The 20,711-nt window shown below is 42.3% G+C and overlaps 1 protein-coding gene across 1 annotated transcript in view; it reads right to left on the bottom strand.

The window, feature by feature from the left end:
- The window catches only part of LOC126457893 (SET domain-containing protein SmydA-8), a 298,024-nt gene that overhangs the window by 201,664 nt on the left and 75,649 nt on the right, over window positions 1-20,711 (bottom strand). The window lies entirely within an intron of this gene.

The raw sequence follows: 20,711 nt of genomic DNA, 5'->3' as shown, positions 1-20,711 counted from the left end.
TTGCGTTCTTGGCAATGATTGCATTCCACAGGCAAATAGTAAAACTCACTTAAAATAAAACTAATCTGGCAATTTGAACAAATTACATGGAACAGATAAACACATGTGGTGCTAATAATAATAATAATAACAATTTCACGTGTCTCTAAGGCCTGGTGCAAGCCTGCCAGCTAGACGACGCTTCGTCGACTTGTGAGTTCCTAACCTTCCCCAGTTACCCGGCCGTGTAAAGGGGACCTACAGTTTAATGTGGAATGCGAACTAAATGTTGTTTCTGATGAGTCTCCACGTCATTGAGAGGTGAAAAAAATAATGGTTCAAGTGGCTCTAGGCACTACGGGACTTAACATCTGAGGCCATCAGTCCCCTATACTTAGAACTACTTAGACCTAACTAACCTAAGGACATCACACACATCCATGCCCGAGTCAGGATTCGAACCTACGACCGTAGCAGCAGCGCGGTTCCGGACTGAAGCGCCTAGAACCACTCGGCCACAGCCTCCGGCCATTGAGAGGTGAATGTTAGGTTAAGAGATAGGAGTACAGTAAGTGTCCGGCTAGGTGAAAGTGATTTCTAAAGGTCTTGGAGCAGAACCATAGAGAGGGTTACTGCGTTACTAGCGATCATTTAGGTTATTTACAGCTAGAACACGAAAGAAGCAGTCACAGACGGACTCTTTGTGCCCCGTGTCAGAAGAATGTTGAGAGTCTGCGCGACCGCAAATTTACTGCCGTAAACACTCGGTTCCGGTTTATCGCTTGCGAGCACCTGGAGCAAACAGGAGGTGCGGACTCTAAAACAGAGCTGGTCGCTCACAGAGGTGAGGATGGTGGAAGAGGGGGTGAGGGGGCGGGGGGGGGGGGGGGCTGCGAACGACGGCTGTCTGCTGCCGTTGCCCGTGGCAGGCCAGGCCTTAAATTTAGCAGACCGCGGCGGCGGCCTGCCTACTAGGGCAGCTCAACGGGTCCGGTTGACTGGTGAGCAAATCAAAGTTGCCGATTACAGATCTGTCTGCAGTTACATTTGGGACTATCATAAGAGCCGACAAACAAATCGGAGACTTTCCCCTTACAAAAATACTTATTCTGATCATCACTATACTGACACACAATATTTCTATCGGAACGCAATCTCACTTTCAAAAATCCCTACAAGAGAATGGCCCTGACTAACAATAGCCTATACCTTTCATGAGTCACTTACCTCACAAAAATCTTCGTTACTCAAACTACTGCAATACAGCGTGCGCCAATACTGGCAGCTGAATAAAAGATTCTAATTACTGAAGGCACTAACTACTGATAGGCATAGTTAGCAAATGGAAGATTTTGATAGAGAACAAACAATGTGTTTACCTTAATAGTGTTCAAAAGTCATAATATACAGGGTGAGTCACCTAACGTTACCGCTGGAGATATTTCGTAAACCACATCAAATACTGGCGAACCGATTCCACAGACCGGACGTGAGGAGAGGGGCTAGTGTAATTGTTTAATACAAACCATACAAAAATGCACGGAAGTATGTTTTTTAACACAAAACCTACATTTTTTTAAATGGAACCCCGTTAGTTTTGTTAGCACATCTGAACATATAAACAAATACGTAATCAGTGCCGTTTGTTGCATTGTAAAATGTTAATTATATCCGGAGATATTGTAACCTAAAGTTGAAGCTTGAAACCTCCGACGTTCAGTTGCGTGTTGTAACAAAAACATGGGCCACGGTCGGCGAGCAGCATCTGCAGGGACATGTTTACGATGACGACCATGTTTACGAATGTGGCTGTAGTGCACTGTTGTGGTTTGGTCTAGCTATCGCAGTGTCCACATGTAGCGCTTACTGCTATTGTTATTCTGCATTCGTCTCCGCACGCAGACCAACTGTAGTACACCGTGTTACCAGACGTCTGTGATAGTGTAGTGTTGTAGAAACTGTGACCATGGTGTATTCGAACTCTGAAAAGGCGGAGATGATACTCATCTATGGCGAGAGTCGACGAAATGCAGCTGAAGCCAGCAGGGTGTATGCAGAACGGTACCCGGACAGAGAGCATCCAACGTGCCGCACATTGCAAAACATCTACCGCCAACTGTATGCAACAGGTATGGTCGTAGCACGCAAACGGGTCCGTAACAGGCCCGTCACAGGAGAAGCGGGTGCAGTTGGTGTGTTAGCTGCTGTTGCCATGAAACCACACATGAGTACACGGGACATTGCGAGAGCCGGTGGACTGAGTCAAAGTAGTGTCATGCGCATACTGCATCGTCACCGTTTGGGCGCTGATGACCACGCTGTTTAGCGCCCGAAAACCTCAAACCACACACTCGTCACCGCTTTCACCCGTTTCATGTGTCGCTACATCAGCAATTGCATGGTGATGACTTTAATCATCGAGTGCAATTCTGTCAATGGGCATTAACAGAGAATGCGTTGCAGTTCTACCTGTTTACCGATGAAGCGGGTTTCACAAACCACGGGGCAGTGAATCTACGGAACATGCATTACTGGTCCGTGGACAATCCTCGCTGGCTCAGACAGGTAGAGCGACAGCGACCGTGGACTGTAAATGTATGGTGCGGAATCATTGGCGACCACCTCATTGGTCCTCACTTCATTGCAGGGGCCCAAAGAGCTGCAACATACATCGCGTTTCTACAGAATGATCTGCCAACGTTGCTCGAAAATGCCCCACTGGAAACGCGTCGACGTATGTGGTATTAGCATGATGGTGCACCTGCACATTCCGCAATTAACACTAGGCTGACCCTTGACGGGATGTTCGACGGGCGTTTCGTAGGACGTGGAGGACGCATAAATTGGCTAGCCCGTTCTCCTGATCTTACACCTCTGGACTTCTTTCTGTGGGGTACGTTAAAGGAGAATGTGTACCGTGATGTGCCTACAACCCCAGAGGATATGAAACAACATATTGTGGCAGCCTGCGGCGACATTACACCAGATGTACTGCGGCGTGTACGACATTCATTACGCCAGAGATTGCAATTGTGCGCAGCAAATTATGGCCACCACATTGAACATCTATTGGCCTGACATGTCGGGACACATTCTATTCCACTCCGTAATTGAAAACGGAAACCACGTGTGTACGTGTACCTCACCCCTCATGGTAATGTACATGTGCGTCAGTGAAAAAGACCAACAAAAAGGTGTTAGCATGTGGACGTAATGTGCTGTTCCCGTCTCTTCTGTACCTATGGTCCATCACCGTTCCCTTTGGATCCCTACGTAATTCGGTGCTCTCCGATACACAAGATCGAACAGCGGAGGAGTGGTACTCAAGCGTCAACTTTAGGTTACAATATCTCCGGATGTAATTAACATTTTACAATGCAACAAACGGCACTGATTACGTATTTGTTTATATGTTCATATGTGCTAACAAAACTAACGGGGTTCCATTTAAAAAAACGTAGGTTTGTGTTAAAAAACATACTTCCGTGCATTTTTTTTACGGTTTGTATTAACCAATTACACTAGCCCCTCTCCTCACGTTCGGCCTGTGGAATCGATACGTCAGTGTTTGATCTGGTTTACGAAATATGTCCTGCGGTAATGTTAGGTGACTCACCCTGTATATATCAGTTCATGACATTCAGTCTTACAACTTTACTCTTTCTGGCGGACACACGTCCAGATCATCCGCTCTCAAAACTCCACCATCTCTCTCCCCACAACCACCACTGCTAGCGGCTCACCTCCAACTGCATAACGCTACGCGCTGTTAACAGCCAACTGCCCAACACTATAATAGCAAATTCCAATAATGCAAACCAGCCAATGACTGCACACAGCACAGTCAGTGATTTTCATACAGAGCGCTACGTGGCGTTACCAACATAAAAAACTAAACAGCTTACTTACAAACAGAGTGTGTGGTCGTTTGGTCTGGAATACATGGACTTCAAATAATTGGACAGGCCACAGTTTCTGCTGTAATGCCGGTAGCATGCACTATCCTGAAGCCTGCTGTAGACAACCCTTGCTCTGCACACTACAGCATAAATCCTAACCCCGCTGTCATCCTTTAAAGTTGACTTATTTAGGAACGTATGAGGTTCAGAACAGTGAAAACAAGTCTGCCGTCACTAGTTGTACCTGTAGTTTTCATTCCTGTAGTGTTGAAAGTGGTGTTTCTTTACATTTATGTATTCCGGCCCATTGTGTGAATGCTTGACGTACGTGCATCCCTAGCCAGTTGTATTTTTCACATGTTATTTAGTTTCGTAAATATGTAAAAGGGCACATGTAGTTGAGACAAGCCATAAACATATACACGGCTTCAGAGAGACGATGCTATCATTCGAGATTTACTGAAGTCATCAAACGATCATAAACAATTACAAAATGCTAGAGATAATACTTCTGTAAGTTGCGAACAGTAACAGCGGGCTCTAGATAACGAAAAGTGTGAGGTCATCCACTTAAGTACTAAAAGCTGTCCGTCAATATCACACAAATCAAAGGGCTGTCAATTCAACTAATTACCTAGGAATTACAATTATGAACAACTTGAACTGAAACGATCATGTAGATAATGTTGCGGGGTAAGCAAACCAAAGACTGCGCTTTATCGGTAGAAACGTACAAGCCGAAACAAATGCACTAAAGAGACTGCCTACACTACGGTTGTCCTGCCTCTTTATTGCTCTGCGGTATGTGATCTTTGCCAGATAGGATTGACGGAGGACAACGAAAAGTTATCGCGAAGCATGGGAGAGAGTGTCACGGTCACGATATGCGTATTGCGGTGGCAGTCATTAGAACGAAGGCGTCTTTCGTTGAGGCTACATCTTTTCACGAAATTTCAATCACCAGCTTTCTCCTCTGAATGGGAAAATAATTTGTTGACGTTCAGCTACATAGGGAGAAATTATCATCCTAATTAAATTAGAGCTCACATGGATTTTAGTACCTATATAATGGAACCCTTTTATTCCAGAAGGGAAACGGCAGACATGGTCTGTGACATGAGCGGTCCATATTATTTTTAAAAAAGTGTGTGAAATCTTATGGGACTTAACTGCTAAGGTCACCAGTCCCTAAGCTTACACGCTACTTAACCTAAATTATCCTAAGGACAAAAACACACACCCATACCCGAGGGAGGACTCGAACCTCCTCCGGCACCAGCCACACAGTCCATGACTGCAGCGCCCCAGACCGCTCGGCTAATCGGGTGCGGCGAATATTATTTACGGTAACAAAACTAACAGATGTTTTATCCACGGACAGTAACAGAAGAATTGTGTCCTTATTTCTTGCATTCTGTAGGTCGTTTGAAATAGCAAACCGCCGGCCGGTGTGGCCGTGCGGTTCTAGGCGCTTCAGTCTGGAACCGCGTGACCGCTACGGTCGCAGGTTCGAATCCTGCCTCGGGCATGGATGTGTGCGATGTCCTTAGTTTAGTTAGGTTTAAGTATTTCTAAGTTCTATGAGACTGATGACCACAGATATTAAGTACCATAGTGCTCAGAGCCATTTGAACCATTTTGAATAGCAAACCGCCTGTAATAGAAGAGATGTGTTTCGTAGTAGCGAAGGTAAACAGGTCCTCATAGCTCTTATGGTATGCCTTTTAGAGTTCATGTTTATTAGACATTTTTCCTTCTTTTGGTCCATACATTCTTAATATTACAAAATAAATGAAAGGAATATTATCATTTTTTTTTCTTTAGGTAAACATAAGAAACGTTATTCTCCCCTTGGAGTTACGAACATAGTTTATGTAATTATTTACCAGACAGTTACAGCAACGAGCTGTAATTTTTAAGTTGAACATTATTTTCTTCTACCACGAAGATGATACATGTAAACCGACTGTGTACAAATCAGTTTAAATCAAATTTCTATCAGTTTCAGTTAAGGAGTTAAAACATTCAGTCTTTAAGATGTGTGCGGAACATGCTGCACATAACTGGCTGAGTTCAGATAGAAGTTCTGGTGGCGGTCTAGTCAGTTAACTGAGATGTCCAGACAAGTGGCCAGTTTCCTGAATGCACAGCTCAGCTTACCTTGTAAGCGACCAGCGGACGAGGTGTCACGGAGCGATGAGGCTCCTTGATGGGCTGTTTGAGGTCGCGTTCGGTTAGACTGTAGAATGTATCCCCACTCTGCCATACACAAAGCAGGTAGAAATGCACAAACAAACGAGGTTTTCTGTCTGCCACTGTCACGGAATAAATATGGCGTTCTAATGTAACGAGCACATGCACAAGTTGTTGATTCTCGGCGGCTGCCGACACGATGCCATTGACGCGGCCGTGGCTTGTACCGTGGCCACGCTAATCGAAAAGCTCCATCGGTGATCACGTTCTTGCGTGCTGCATAACAAACGCAACAAAAAAATATTTTTAATGATACTACCCCCATTTAAATATAATAATTTTTATTTTATTGTTACACGATGCACATTTCGGCGTTAGGCCATTTTCGAGAACAAAAACTTAATTATATGTCAACAGCTGTCCTATAGGGTCCAGAAATGAAAGACTTCAAAATATTTAGACGTTTTAGAGATGTTCTCACTTTTAATAATGACAGAGCTGGCCTATATGACCAGATACACTTTTTCAACAAGAACCATCCATAATGCCAATTCCCACACCTTCTACCCCTCTGCAGGTGTGCCTCAGGGCTCTGTCCTCTCCCCTCTCCCCTCTCCTCTACCTCCTGCACATGGCAGATATGCCCCAATTCCCCCCCCCCCCCCCCTCAAGTACACCTCTTGCACTATGCCGACGATACCGCATTCCTCGCCCTCGCTCCTACCCTCCAACGGTCCCAACGCCTTCTCCAGAATCACCTTGACCTTTTTGCCGCATGGTGTAACCAGTGGCTCCTGAAAATCAATCCTTCCAAGACCCAGGCAATCATCGTAGGTCATACCACGCTCCTTCTGGCTCCTGGATTTCTCCCTTACCATCTGCACCCATCCTGTCCGCCTCTCCCCCACCCTCACCTACCTTGGCTTCATCATTGACCGTCATCTCACCTGGATCCCTCATCTCTGCTCCATCCAATTCAAAGCCCACAACCGCCTCCGACTCCTCAAACTCCTCTCTGGCCGGACATGAGGTTTGCACCCCTCTACCATCCTCCATACCTACAAATCCTTAATCCGTCCCATCCTCTGTTATGCCAGTCCCGCCTGGGTACCTGCCCCCCACAAGTTCTATAAGTCCCTCCAGATCCTTGAGTGTCATACACTCCGCCTCGCCTTCCGTATACGCCTCCCGTCCCCCACGCGGATCCTCTATGACATTCCTTTCCCCCATCTGCTCCTATTCCTCGAACATATCTGCATACTCTACACCTCCCGCTGCCTTTATCCCCTTCACCCCCTGGTTGCTCCTCTCCTCTCCCGTCCCCACCCCCTGCCACACCTTGACTGTTGTGTGCCCCCTACCCACCATCTCTACACCCTTCATCTCCTTTCCCAAGGTGGCTTCCATCAACTCCCCCTCCCGGATGACGCCCTCTCTCCCTTCATCTATCCCCCCTATGAACTCTGATCCTCACCCCCTTCTTCCTCCGTCCTTTCCCTGGGCTCCCTTTCCCCCCCCCCCCCCTTACATCCTGTTTTCCTCTCTGCCAAACCTCTCCCTACCCTCCTCCCCCCGAATCCATTTTGTATTCCCCTTCTCTGCCTTCCTCACTCCTTTTTGCGTCTGCCCAGCACCCCCACCCCTCTTATGGGACCTCATCCCCCATCGGCTACTTTCCCCCCTCCCCCCCCCTTCGCTTTTCCTCTCCTTCCCACTTTTTTTATTTCCACATCATTTGTCCAGTTTTCCCCCACCTGCTCTCAGCTGTGATATGTCACATTTGCCAACCTTTTAGTGCAGTGTTCCAGTGAATCTTCAGTGTTGTTCGTCTTTCTAGTGTTGTGAACAGAAACCATGCTGACGCTGGGTGTGAATTTTATCTCTTTTGCGAACAGAAACCAGACTGTCGCCGTGTTTTTTAATTGTGTGTCTATTATTTTACCTTTCTGCTTCGTATGTATTTTATTCGCATCATCACCCCTTTGGTTTATGTTTAAAGTTCCATGATTTTTTTCGCCACGTTACTATTCAAGTCACCGATTTTATCGCCTGTTTTTATTATTTATCCTCTTCATCTTTTTAAAACAAAGTCTGTAGACTGAAGAGCGGCATACTAAGCTGCTGCCAGCCCGCCCCCCTTCGGGGGGAATCGAAATTCAAAAAAGAAAAAAAAAATTCAACAAGAACCTGAATTTGATTCTAGTCTCATGTCTTTTAATATACGAATAAGTTTTTGTACTTGAAAATGGCCTAAGGCCGAAATCTCGATTGCATAACAGTAAAATAAAAATTATTACAGACAAATCGCGGCAGCGTCATTCAAAAAATTTACCTTCACTGTGGCTCCAGCTAAAATAAAAATTACAAAAAGAGTTGTCTGCGAAGGAGCGGCAGTAACAGACGAAGACCAGCGAGAGGTGAAGACATCGAGGTGTTTGTTGTAGCTGCAATATCCATTGATTATCATGCCGGCTTACAATAAATTCCTGCTATAGGAGTCCAGCCCCAGACCCCTACAGTCGTCAGGATCCTGTCGAGCAGTGATGTGTTGAGGAGGATATATTTCCGGTCGTGAGTGACAAGAAAACATTATTCACAGTGACATGTCTATATCTGATAAACAGAATGATGTTATGGTCTTCCCAGATCGCTGGCAGCTCAGTTGGGGCGGCGGAGTGCAGGCTCCGTCAGCAGGAGGGTGTGAGCGTACAAGCTGTGGCGGGAGATTGGAGCGGCAGTTTCCCGCCGCAGAGCACGTGCCCGGTGGTCGCTACGGCCTTGGAAGAACCCGAGCAGGAGCTAGGCAGGGGCGCGCATGGCCGTGTTTTCGCGTTTGGAGGAATCTATATGCCAGAGAAAATTGATAAAAAAACCTAACTAAGAGTAACACGGAGGTGCGAGTTGGCGCTCAAGGGCAGAAAAATATGTAAAACTAAATTATCTAGATGCACTACAAACATATATAATAGATTAAAAGTTATTGTTGTCTTAAAAATTGTAAATTTATGAAAGTTGAAAAGCTAATATTTCGGCAATGCATTGGCCGATTAATATGAACAAAGTGTTTACGGATGCGGTTAGTAGAGTTGCATCGTGCAATCATACCCGATTTAGCATAAGCTGTACCACTTTTGTATGCGAGATCGGAAATTGGGATTCGACTGAGAGAAACTGTGTTTTTGGTAATCAATAAATTTAAAGAGACGAAACTAGAGACAGCATTCTAAAATTTAAAGAGGTAGATAAGTAATTAAGTATGTATTTTTATTTGTTTATTTATGTTTAGTATCAAAAATCCGGGAAAAGCAAAATCATGCCACAAGAACATTATGTGTGAAAAAAACGGTGGCAAATACAAAAAACTGGACTTTAAATTGTTATTGTCGGGAAAATTTGCATATTTTTCAATATATCATATATGTTTTCGTGTTTAGTTTTAGAATATTCGTAGTTTTTGTCAAACATTATTTAGAGTTAGGCAGTCGTTTCGAGGGTGGATAGGGAGGCCATCTTTGATGACATGGGAGTTGGTTTTGAGCGACGCTAAGAGCCGGACATGACGCACATCTGGGGGTAGTAGTGGGTTGGTAGCCACTTTCGGGGACAAGTATGTATGTAGCTACGTTCGAAAATGATCAAGCTGAGCCTAATATAGTGGTTAAGGACAGCAGACAAAGAGTCTATTTTGTGAATTGGGAACATACTGTCAAGTGCCATGATCGCAACATATGAACTTTATAGTAAAGTGTTGTAGCATGGGTTATTAACGGCCGCCCTTACGTGAAAGCCCTTCTGACTGCATTTTAAGCGTTTACTCAATATACTGAAGACTATTCGTGGTAAAATAGAAATAAACTACTTGTACAAATTGTAAATCAACGTGAGTGGCTCGATTTTTTTAAAATTTCACCGAAATACCTGCCTGCATTGTTTTTTTATATTTTACTTCAGCTTAAAAAATTGAGTTTACGAGGTGTGACCTGGCACCCTATGACGAAAAACGTAGCCAAACATTGAGACCAGCCACAACTCTGGTTCGCTCAATTAAGCTGAGTGTAACAAGTATATATATTTTCGTGCCATAGCACGTGGGGGCTCGAGCCAAACTACTCGAACTTCAATGTTAGTGCCCAGTACCGTCGTAAGCGGGCACGCCTCTGTACGCCAGGATGTCTCGAGTGACAGCCGTGACGTCACGCCCGTTCGGTTCGGCGCGGCCCCCGGCGGACGGCAGTGAACAGCAGCTCTGCGAGGCGGTCTCTGAAGCGCTCTCGTTGACGTTGAAGACGTGCGCCCAGGGCACTCGCACTTCAGCCAGATCTGAAGTACGTGGTGCAGAGCTCGAGTCACAGCCTCCTTGCAAAGCTTGCACCCTATCGGATCACGTGACGTAGAAGTTCGCTGTGACGGAGCCCTTACAGCGGGACTTCGCGATTTTATGATTTGTTGTGCAGAGGGTCGACTGACATGGTCTCACCTGAATCACCGAAGAGCTGCAACTGAGATGACGGACTCAGAAAAGTGTAGAATTTATGCTGGCACTTTCTGTTTGCTCTGCTACGGTGGATGAGCAATGATACAATGTGTAGAAGTTTTTTCATGTGGTCAGCTCTCCTGATGGCTTACGACTCTCTTAACTTCATATTTCAGATGCTTTCTCAGCTACTTCAGCACCTGAGTATTTACTGTTGCACTGTGACTAGGCTTTCTTGTGATTTTTCCGTCAACAGTATGGCGGCATCTGTCTGTTGCCACCATGTCATTGTGCTTCGTTTGTAGGCTTGGGCGCTCGGCCAGTCCTGTTTGTGACAATCGCTTCTGCGTTCTCCTCGTCCTACTCAGCATTTCCCCATAGCTGGCAAACTGCCAGTCATAGGCTCAGCTTCTGGCGTTGCCAGCAAAAAAAAAAAAAAAATTAACAAATTTCTAGTGTTCACCGTCCATGCTATTCGAGAGTGATACTCGAAAGTCACTGGTGTCAACCTTACATCTATGCGGCAAATAGTACACAGTCACAAGTTCCACCCATACCAACTGTCACACCTGTTACTTACAGAAACTGCATGGAAAGATTTACTTTATGCGAATGTGCAGTGAGTAAATCACTCATAATGTCTTACAAAGTTTTATGTTCTCTGATGAATCAACATTCATAAATTATGGTGTCGTGATCCCTCAAAATATCCTAGATGAGTACGTCATCTCAATCGTCATAGGTGGTGCTCCATTAACATGTGATGTGGAGACTATGAAGGTCAAATCATCGTTCCATACTATGTGCATGGTATTCTGAATGGTCAGCTGTACCGAGTCGAAAATTTGGAAATGTCAGCCTAGACTTTAGAGGGCGTACATGGATGCAGCATGATAGTCTCCCAGCTTATTCTGCGCTTACAGATTTTCTGGAAGATGGTTAGGACGTCCCACGTTGTTGTCCGACTGAACACTAGCAGATTTCTTTCGGGGGAATCTAAAGAACTGTATCCATTTCACAGAAGCCACAGACACAGACGATTTCAGACAGCGCATTGAAGAACCTTGTCACTCCATATCAACAGCAACTTTACATATTATCCGCATGCCATTTAGAAGGCACATTGAGTTGTGCATTGTAATAAAACAGCCCCTTGGATATCCTGTGCCTCCCTCTGAAAAGACTACATTTACTTTATGCTTAATTAATTGCAGCTATACGAGTAAATCGTCTGCATCAGGCAACAAACGTAAAAGCTGAGTTTGTTATTGTGTTATGCACTCAGTAACAACTTTGGGAACATCCTAGGAATATTTTGGCTTTCAATAATTACTAAGTAATCGATCTAAAAGTCTTACGCCAATGAGTACAAAGTGTATTTTGCAGCTTACAAATTTATTTTCGGCAAATCAACTAACCATTTTCTGATAAACATGCTAGTAAGAATTCATACAAATGGTAGAAATACTTTTCGTTCTTCCTTTTGACTACAGTTAACTAAAATATAATATGTATTGTTATTTTCTGGAAACATGTAAATTACTTCGGAATTGTTAACGAAATTGTATCGGCATCCACACAGAATTGTAAAGCATTATTCTGGTTATTTTTCTACTTATGTGAATTAATTTTGCTTCGCACTTTTAACTGTCATTTCTTAAAATTTGTAAATTCTGGAACATCTTGGGTGCGAATAAAGCAGTTCTGTGGAAAATCTGTACATGGAATTTATTTCGTGGATCGCATGATGAGTTTTGTATAGCGGCACATCAGAAGGGCTCAAGAGTATTTGCAGCGAAGCTACGCCTCAAGAATAAAGATCTATTAGTTATGTAAATTTCATAAACATTTTTGATAACAACAACATTTCATCTCTAAATTAATTAATAGTTCTGCATTTTTCAGTTCAATCAGTTTGTTGTGATAGTTGTATTTCAGTTGGTGGTGGTCCTTTTCTTTTTAAATTCATGCTGTTCACGTAGTTATTGTGGCCGCAAAACTTTTGGCATAAAGTTTCAGATTTTGTAAACCTGTAAATATTTTAATTATCCGCGTTCGATGTTATACACATCCCACACCACACAGCCAGTTCCATTTTAATGTGGTTATTAGGAGCTGGAATGTGTATAATTCTGTACAGAGGGCTAAAGCGTGTTAAGTTTCAAGTGTAAAAACTAACTGCAAGAAGTGCTGTGCTTGAATTTGGACGCGGACAGACCCATCTTTCGAAAGGTATACGTGCGAAAGTGTGGACCATCGACAAAGCCGTGGATTTTGTCTGATGAGTACATTTATTGATTTTCTTTTGTTTCTCTAGTTTCAGTGATTAAACACTTCATTTCATTGTTCATGCCATATAGTCAGAGAATACTGCGTGTGACGAATTTGAATGAATTCTTTAGGAAAAGTGTTTTCGTGTGATTTGTTTGATAAACATTTTCGCCAGTATAAGTGAAAGTACTTTAGATCAAACAGCCGTGATTCGGATGTCTGCTACACGTGTCGACTCCAAACTTAATTTTCCAGCTCAGAGTGGAAAAAATACATCCAACATTTCATCATCACCATTTCAAGGCTTTCAGTAGATAGGGTACCCAGTTATTTTAATTGAAAAGCTTTCTCAGCTACAAGATAGTAAATTATTAGAAGAAAATAAGAAAATGGTCAATTACTTTAAAACTGTTGAATAAAAGATGGATCAAAAATTTAAGAGAATAGATGTAAAGTTGGAGAAAATAAATAACAGCCTAAAATCAATTAAGGAGGATATTGTTGAAGTAAATAAAAAAAATAGACGCTACTAATGAGCGAATACATGATGTAGAATTACAATTGTTTGAAGAAAATCACAGATGTTGAATTAAAATTGGTTAACGATCGAGTGGTCCCTAATGGAAGAACAAGTAAGAGACAATGAAAATGATGACATTGATGAGTTAAGTAGGAGAAAATCTGAATACAAAACAATACAAAACTATACTGAGACTGAGAGTAATTATTTTGAGAAAAATTAAAATTCAATTCAGAGATTGGTAAAGAACAAATTTCTTCCATTAACAATCAATTTAATACTGTTGCTCAGAATCTTGGAACAGTCAACTCCGTAGTACACAATTTGGAATCAAATGTGTTTAATAACATCTATAGTAGCGGCAGCACCTTTGTAAATAATTATAATAATGTTTCATTGAATTTTTTACCCCGGAGATTTTAAATTGCATCCCTTGGATTTTAGATACCAATGCAAGGACAGCTTCGCATCTGGTATGGAAGGAAAGATTAAAATTAATTTAGAGAAATGTTTTCTGGACGGAGAAGTTTTGTCGTCGGCTAACCAACATGTTAACTGAGAAATGACTTTTGCCGAGTCTGAAATATTATTTTTGAACAAATTTTGGTCGGAAAGTAAACAGGCTTTTTCTAAATGACAGTAGACATCGCGAAGACAATATAAGGGTGCACAACTTTTATGGGAGACAGCTTGGGATGCTGGTGCTCCTTGACAGACCATTAGGTGAGCTCATAAAAACCGACGCACTGAAATGGCGCTTGCTTAACTGTGTTCAGTGGGATCTGGTCTTTGTACCGGACGATTCAGTAAAAGAATTTGTTAAATGTGTTGACAAACTGTATTGTGCCTGGGAAAATAATGGCAGGTCAAATAAGAGTCACGGTCATAGAAAGAACCAATTCCAAGGTGGGGTGTCCTCTGAGCACGACGATAACAACGGGAATAGGCATAATAATAATAACAGAAGAAATAACAGTTATGGTAATAATCATCGCAGTCAGAATAGGGGTATTGACATTACTAATAATAACCACAGAAATAAGCAAAGCAATAATTGTGAGAGGAGAAACGATAATAAGTCAAATGAGAATAGGAATAAGAGTCAGGAAAACGGGTAACCGCCTCATTGAGAGCCTGTCATTTTGAGGTGAGAAGTATTTCTAGAAACCAGGATGACAGAAGAAGATGTAGACATAGTTCAGATTACAGATACCACGTCAAAGACGGTAGTAATTACCATTAAACACAGTTAATTTTGGGTGTGAATTCTGGGATTTCATGCTACAAGACGATAGAACGGTAGAAAATCAGTTTGAACTTAATGGTGGTGAGATGACTAATCTTTTTGATGATCAGTGTGTATTTAGTAACGTTACTATGTGTAATGATTTTGAAGAATATGGTTTAGCCAGTTTGTTGTGTCAGTCTTATTTAAGGTAGATCTGGCAGAAGTTGGTAATCTTGTACCTAGGGAGGATGATGATTTGACAATTGATTCTGCTTGTAGCCTGCTGGCACAAACACAAGTGGTACTGATGATGATTTAGTTGTAGAGAGTTTTCAAGTAGAAGTGGTTGTTCGTATTGATGCTAGTGAGACTACTGATTATTTTGATGATGGTTTTAGTAGATGTAATGGTATTTTTGATGTTGATGCATTGCTCTGTGAAGAATTAGATGGTATGATTTTGTAGAAGTGTTGGATGATGAAGTAAGTAGTAAGATTATAAAATTTGAAGATGATGTTAGTGGAGAAGGTACAAGAGAGTCAGCTGATTCCCATTGGTGTCAGTAAGATCTTGAACAGCTGTAGGAACAAAGATGAACAAACTAGGCACATTAGTAACAAGATGCTTGAAGTTTTGAACAGATCAAATGATGTTGAAGTTAACTATGATGAAGTTTGTGATACAGACTTTAATTTTGATGCTAATTTTAAACACACACAAATACCTTGTGATATTATGGATACAGATAGTCAGCTTCTTTCACTTAGTCAACACAAACCGACGTGTGAGAGATCAGTTTTAAAAGTTACATAGTCTAGTTGTAAGTCGCCACTGAATGCATTACAACCTAAAACAGCTGTTGAACTGCAGTTGAACCCTGGTGTAAATTTTAAGGAGATTGACGATGATTTACTAGTAAAAGATGAAAATATTGATAAACATGAAATACCTGGTAGCCCTTGCACTGAGATTTCTATTGCTGCTTGGAAAGGAATTTGTTTATTGGTCACTGGTAGCCCTAATTGTGGCATTTCTGGTAACTTAAGAGAGAGATAGAAGAACACAATTTCCTATCACTGGTGTTAAAATTAAAGGAGCCACAGGAAAATATAGTAAACTGATTAGTACACAACCTCTGATTTCATTCACAGTTGGTAATTTTACGTTTGAACACTTTTGTTAGGGATGGACTGGATAGCTTAAGCCAATGACAGTTTTGACTGGGACAATATGAAGTTACTATTTGTAGAACCGAAATCTAGAATTTGTAGAGAAACTAAATTACACATTAGATTTAATGAACACTGTAGTACTCAATTAAGACATGTTGAAGTTTTTGGTGATAGGAATTACATTTTGGAGAATGATGAGTTTTTAGATAACCAGTTGGTTAGTGACAGCTTTTTGCAGTTAGTTGCAGATAAAATAAACACAGCAGATAATCTGAGCAGTACAGAAAGAGATGACTTAGATAAAGTTTTGTGGGATTATTGTGAAACCTTTAGTGGGAAGCCAGGTAGAGTGATAGACTCTATGTGTAGACCGAAACTGAGACAATACAATCATTTTTTCATCAAATCCTATGATGTTCCCATTTGCAAAAGAAAAATAGTTGAAAGAGAATTACAGAAATTGCAGAATAGAGGATAGTAGAGAGGAGCAGCGGCCAGTATAACAACCCATCGCTTGTTTCCAATAAAAGTGGAGGTGTAAGATTAGTACTTGATGTCAGACACTTAAATAAATTCTTAGAAAGAGAGACAGATCACCCGGAATCCATGGAAGAATTTTTGAACGAATTCCATAACACTAAATACTTTAGTAGTCTTGACTTGACATCAGGTTTTCAGCGAATTACTTTAGAACCCAGCTGGAGGCAATACACAGCATTTATGTACAATGGGAAGAGTTTTCATTACTTTGTCGCACATTTTGGTCTAAACATATCCATCACAGAATTTATATAGCTTTGGACGACGTGTTAGGTATTGATTTACCTTCGAAATTAGTCATTTATGTAGATGACATTTTGCTTACTGGTGAAACTTGGGAAGAACACATAGAAATTTTGAGGGAGGTTGCAGAAAGTTTAAACAAGAAGGCATAACTTCAAATTATAAAAGTACAAATTTGGTGTGAAAGCGTAAAATTTTCTCGATCACGCGATTAGTGAAGAGGGAATTTTGCATGATAAAAACAAACTTTTGGACATTGCAGAATTTCCAAAACCCAAGTCAAAGACATTCTATGGCTTATGTAATTTTTAAAGGAAGTACATCAGAACATAGGTAGCTAATGCACCATGTCCTCATGAGTTGTTAAAGAAAAATAGTACCTTGGAATGGACTAAAGAGTTTCAGGAAGCGTTTGAAGAAATTAGGAAACAGGTATGCAATAGTGAAATACTACACAGACCCGACTTGTCATTGCCGTTTTGTTTAATGACTAAATGGAAGTCATTATGGCTTACGTGTACACTTGTCAAGAAGAGAAGTTAACGGAAATATAGAACAGCATACAATTACTTTTGTTAGTAGAGGTTTCCAAAAACATGAAAAGAACTACACTTTTACCGGAAAGGAACTGTTAGCTATCATTTGGGGTTTTAAGAAATTCAATAATTATGTATCAGAACACGAAGTATTACCTTTCATCTACCACAGAGCGTTATATTACATAGTAGAGAGCAAATCGTACCACAGAAGAATTTACTAGCAACAGTTTGATTATACATACATTAAAAAAGTTTTGCATCACTGCGGTGCACAGAACTCCTGAAGATAGACGTTGATTGTGGATGTAGTATCATAGACTAGGTCCCTTTGTTCAGAGATGTCACTAAACCAGCCGAAAGATGTAAACTACCATACATGAGCAGCGCCTATTAGACGGAGGGGTTCCGACAGCCGATCAGATCCAGTCATTCCTCCAGGAAGGAGATACACGGCTCGCGTTGTCTCTAGTTCAACCATGCTTAGACGGTCAATATCAAGGTTCCATCGCGTACGCATTGTTACTTCGGGTCAGGAAGGGTTCTCAACAAGGGAAGTGTCCAGGCGTCTCGGAGTAAACCAAAGCTATTTTGTTCGGACATGAAGGAGATACAGAGAGACAGGAACTGTTGATGTCATGCCTCGCTCAGGCCGCCCAACGGCTACAACTGTAGTACATGACCGCTAACTAAGGATTATGGCTCGGAGAAACCCTGACAGCAACGCCATCATGTTCGATAATACTTTTCGTGCAGCAGGATGTCGTGTTACGACTCAAACTGTGCGCAATAGGCTGTATGATGCGCAATTTCACTCCCGACGTCCATGGTGAGGTCCATCTTTGCAACCACGACACCATGCAGTGCGGTACAGAAGGGCCCAACAACATGCCGAATGGACCGCTCACGATTGGCATCACGTTCTCTTCACTGATGAGTGTCGCATATGCCTTCAACCAGACAGTCGTCGGAGACGTGTTTGGAGGCAACCTGGTCAGGCTGATCGCCTTAGACAGTGCAACGACGAATACAGGCATGCATCAATGCAAGAGGACGTTCTACTGGGTATTAGAGGTACCGGTGTTTACAGCAATCTGTCTAGCGAGTGCAGGAATGTGGAGGTTTCCTGCTGTTTTGGGGAGCCACTATGTGGGGCCGACGTACGCCGCTGGTGATCATGGAATGGCGCCGTAACGGCTGTACCATACGTGAATACCATCAAATGGCTCTGAGCACTATGGGACTTAACTTCTGAGGTCATCAGTCCCCTAGAACTTAGAACTACTTATACCTAACTAACCTAATGACATCACACACATCCATGCCCGAGGCAGGATTCGAACCTGCGACCGTAGCGGTCTCGCGGTTCCAAACTGAAGCGCCTAGAACCGCTCGGCCACACCGGCCGGCGTGATTGCCACCCTCTGACCGATAGTGCTATAGTGGAAGCATGTCGGTAGCATATTGAGTGAGGCATTCGTCTTCATGGACGACAGTTCGCGACCCCATCGTTCACATCCTGTGAATGACTTCTTTCAGGATAACGACATCGCTCGACTAGAGTGGCCAACATGTTCTCCAGACATGAACCCTATCGAATATGGCTGGGATGGACTGAAAAGGGCTGTTTATGGATGACGTGTCCCACCAACCACTCCGAGGAACCCACGCCGAATCGCCGTGGAGGAGAGGAACAATCTGAATTAATAGTGCAACGACGAATACAGGCATGCATCAATGCAAGAGGACGTTCTACTGGGTATTAGAGGTACCGGTGTTTACAGCAATCTGGACCACCGCCTGTGAAAGTCTCGCTGTATGTTGGTATAACATGCAATGTGTAGTTTTCATGAGCAGTAAAAGGGTGGAAATGATTTTTATGTTGATTTCTATTCTAATTTTCTGTAGAGGTTCCAGAACTCTTGGAACCGTGGTGATGCCAAACTTTTTTTGATGTGTGTACCATCTAGTATACAAAAGGTAAAATAAACGTCATAGTGGATGCTGTGTCTAGATTACCAGGACAACATAAAAATGAGAACATTCAGAACAACAGAAATTTCAAGATAATGGATATTTGGGAAATTAAAGGAGAAAGAGAAATTGCAAAAATTTGTGAACAGTTAAGACGAAACCGGAAATAAGATGATGAGTAGAAGTTGGTAAAAAGTTATTTAGGAAAGAAAGGTCATGACAAAGTAAAACAATATTACCAGATTTATAAAGGAATTTTATTTCAAAGACAGTTTGGATTCAGATATCTCTGTCTGCTGGCCTGAGCAACACACTGAGACTTTGATTATATGCATACAGCAAAGTGTCAGACATTGTGGTAGAATGAAATGTATCCAGAAGATTCAAGAGAATGTTTATTTCAACAACATTGCTGGGAGAGTTAGAAAATATTTTGCAACATGCGACAGGTGCCAGGGAGTGAAGGTTACTAACTAAAAAGACAAAAGTCTTATGAAGAATATTGTTCCGAAAGGTAAGTTAGTATTAGTAGGCATAGATTTATTTGGATAAATACCCCACACTAAACAAGGATACACCCATTTGTTTGTTGCTATAGATTTATTTTCAAAACTTGCTGAAGTATAATGCCTGAAAAAAGCTACAAGCAAAAAGATAATACACTGTCTCACAAATAATTACTTTCAGTAATTACGTAAACCACATGCTATTTTATCTGATAATGTAAGTCAATTTACATCAGATGTATGGAAAGAGTTTGTTAGTGATTGAAACACAAAACACGTACACTTCTTGAGAATTCCTCCCATAAATATCTGCTTTGCACACACCTTCCCCAAGACTAGACTTCTGCTGGTTACTAGGAGTATGTCGAAGGAGGGAACACTAAAACGATCGGTGTAAAACATAGCAGATCTTGATTCACTTCTAGAAGACGTACCTAAACATGCACTTGAGGAAAAATTAAGCACGTGCAGAGTGGTGTACATATTAAAGAGACGAACACTAAAGAAAATGGTCTTTACATAGTCGTTACGACCACTGAGTGATTTATCTCTATCACGTACACTGCTGTCGACTTAAATTGCAAAACCATCAAGACGGCAAGTAATATACGTCAAATTGGCATAATTTTTGCAACATGCAAAGATACGCAAATCACCAGCAATTCAAAGCAAAAGCTTACACTACGCAGGAGCACCGCCATCTACATTGCGTGCATAAGGAACGGTCACCTCATTGGCTTCTCTCTCAAAAATCGCATTTGAATTTCCACACTATTGTGAAAAGCACAGATTGCTACTCACCGTAAAGAAGACACATTGTGTTGCAGACAGGCACAATGAAAAGACTGTTACACATTGTGCTTTCGGCCAAAACCATCTTCAGAAAGGAAAAAAGAAACACCCACATCACGCATCCACCCACCCACCCACCCACACACACACACACACACACACACACACACACATTCACATAAGCAAGCACTCATCGCGCACACGTAACCGCTATCTCCTGCCGCTCTGGACAGTGGTCGTGTGATGCTTGCTTTCGTGAATGTGTGTGTGTGTGTGTGTGTGTGTGTGTGTGTGTGTGTGTGTGTGTGTGTGTGTGGGTGGGTGGGTGGGTGGGTGGGTGGGTGGGCGGGTGGGTGGGTGGGTGTGAGTGGGTGTGGTTGTTTT

This window comes from Schistocerca serialis, chromosome 2 (assembly GCF_023864345.2).
Source record: "Schistocerca serialis cubense isolate TAMUIC-IGC-003099 chromosome 2, iqSchSeri2.2, whole genome shotgun sequence".
NCBI lineage: Eukaryota > Metazoa > Arthropoda > Insecta > Orthoptera > Acrididae > Schistocerca > Schistocerca serialis.
Note: the sequence above shows the minus strand (reverse complement) of the source record. Positions and strands in the feature narration are given on the sequence as shown.